We start from the raw sequence: 2,823 nt of genomic DNA, 5'->3' as shown, positions 1-2,823 counted from the left end.
ATCAGTGCACGGGGATCGTAATGAGTTTTAAGGATGCCATAACGTTAAAAGCATGGTCAAGCGTGGTGGATCGCCGCTGGTACTACCTATATATAAGCGTCTTGACCATGTCGACACAGTGAGACACCTATTCACGGGGCAGAGGCGTGTGGTTGAAGCATGGTGGATACGCCGCTGGTACTTCCTATATATAAGTGTTTCGCCATGCCAACCAATGACTTGTGAAGAAAGTGCCATACAAGTCGAACGTTATTAGACCAAGTATACTACTAACTCTATTTTCGACACACTACACTACATCACAAGGCGTAACAATCTCAATCGCAACTCAAAAGCGTGTAACCACTAGACTTTTCATAAGTCAACACGCTCGCAATCGCATTATCGCCGGAATATATCTCGTAACCTCAATCGCTTACTGGGTGTTCGCTCAATCGCTTATTATGTGTATCGCGCTATTGCTTATCGCTTGTGTATCGCTCTATCGCTTGTGTATTGCTCCATCACTCATCGTGTATCGCTTAACGTTTATCGCTAACGCTATCGCTTACCCTTACCTATGATTATCTGCGTTATAATTAGCACACATGACCTCGCTTCACGGGACGAAACTCATATGGTTAAAGCATGGTGGATACGCCGCTGGTACTTCCTATATATAAGTGCTTTAGTCATATCAGCAGACTTTTGTGGAAAAAGGCCTTGTGGGGTCTAATGTTAGTTAAAATTTGTGGTGTTGTGTAATCTAATCAAATCAAATCGCATGTTTCCATCGCTTGCAACGCGTTGACCGTCGCTTATCGCTCGACGGTTGTTGCTATCGCTTTTCGCTTATCGCTCTTCGCTTATCGCCGTCGTCTTCGCTTATTTTGTTTATGTTGTGTTATCGAATTTTCGTGTACCGCTTATCGCTTATCGCACTCGCTCGTGTCGCTAAACTGAGTTCGTAAACGACTTCACTGCTTAGTTTGCTCAATCTTTCTCTTACACTTGGTCCAACCATTTTTCGCGTGGACCTAGGGAATCGAAATATATCAGTACTATGTCGACAAACATAACACCGCCTCACGGGACGGAAGCCATATGACTAAAACATGGAGGATACGTCGCTGGTACTTCCTATATATAAATGTTTTAGCCATATTGTCGAACTTTCGTGGGAAAGTGCCATGCGGGGCCGACTTTAAATTTAAAATTTTTGTACTATTAAAACCTTTGTGTAAACAAAGCTTTTCTTACAAAACTTTTTCTAAAATTTGATCAAACCTTTGTATAAAACGAGATTATCTTGTAACGTTGGTGTGACAATCGACTCAAGTTAATGCCGCGTGACGAGAAAATTTCGTAAGACGAGTTTTAACCACCCTAAAATCTTTTAGTAACCTAATAAAACCCCTCTCATAGCGCTGGTGTGAACATCGAAATAGTTAATGCCGCACTGTGGGAAGATTTTTCGAATTAATCAACTTTTTGAAAATTCAAAACACTTTTGGATCGCTTTTCGTGTGTTGCCATCTTTTGTTAATATGAATCGTCTTACTTACCGCCATCGCCTAGACTTCGCAACGCTTTCTCTCATTAATCTTCAATCGATCTCCGGCTCTCGCTCGTCGAATCTCAATTGATAGCTTGCCTATATTGACGTTTTATCGCTATTCTCTCATTCGCATCAACTCTCGCAACCCTTCTGGTGGATTAATTTCGGGACGAAATTTCCTAAAGCAGGGGAGACTGTAACAACCCACACGTTCGTGCATTGTTACTACTCGTTATACTCCTTACGCCTGGCACCAGAGATTTGGATCATAATGTAGCTATATCGCATACATCGCTATTTCGCAGTGTTTTCGCATATTACGCACACTTTATCGCTATAACACATCACATCGCACGTACTAACACTCACGATGACATTGAGTGAAGACCTATTCTACCCTCCTCGATAGCCGTGATGTGTCGCAACGCAACGCATATTCGAAACGCGCAACTCGATTATTGCAACACAGACTTTGAAATATGGATATTTATACGACCCTTTGTGTAACTAATTATAATAAATATATGAATGTGGGTATGAAAAGGTGTGACCAAACTATCGCAACGCTTAACGATCAAAACGAAACGCCAAAACTCAATTCGTAAGAGGCATTTGATCGAATGACACTTCGATCGAATGGCCATCTGATCGGATTGCCACCCGATCGAGGTGCCACCCGATCGGATTGCCACCCGATCGAGGTGCCACCCGATCGGATTGCCACTCGATCGACGTACCACTCGATCAGATTGCCACCCGATCCGTTGCACTTCATCACCTTTCCTCCTCTTCACCTATAAATAGCCCTTGTCACATCACTGTTCAAGTGATGTGACGGCTCTCACTCGACCAGCACTCTTTGGGGCTATTTCCTCTCGATTCCTCACGATTCTTGTAAGTTTTCAACTCAAATCTTGTACTTCATTGATCTACACACACTTCTACATCTTTTCACCTTTGAATCTCAACTTTCTACTGTGAAATCAACATATTTGAGGTGTTCTAGGGTGATGTCATCATGGAGTTCTTATGAATTTCAAGTATTGGCCTCATTCCACCATGAACAACTCAGATCTGAAGGATTTCCACAAGATCAAACAGTAATTTTTGCATAGATCTACACATATTCATGGTTAAAAGGATTGAAAGATGGTTTCTAACTTTCTTTCAACTCTTTTACACTCAATGCACTCAAACCCAATGGAATCGGAGCTTGTTCTAATCTTCTGTCACACCCTGGCTTTTGCGGAAGCGTGGATTATTTTGGTGTGATTTCTTTATACCAT

The sequence above is a fragment of the Helianthus annuus genome, chromosome 17 (genome assembly GCF_002127325.2).
Source record: "Helianthus annuus cultivar XRQ/B chromosome 17, HanXRQr2.0-SUNRISE, whole genome shotgun sequence".
Lineage (NCBI taxonomy): Eukaryota > Viridiplantae > Streptophyta > Magnoliopsida > Asterales > Asteraceae > Helianthus > Helianthus annuus.
The sequence above is the reverse complement of the archived record's forward strand: the minus strand, read 5'-3'. Positions refer to the sequence as shown.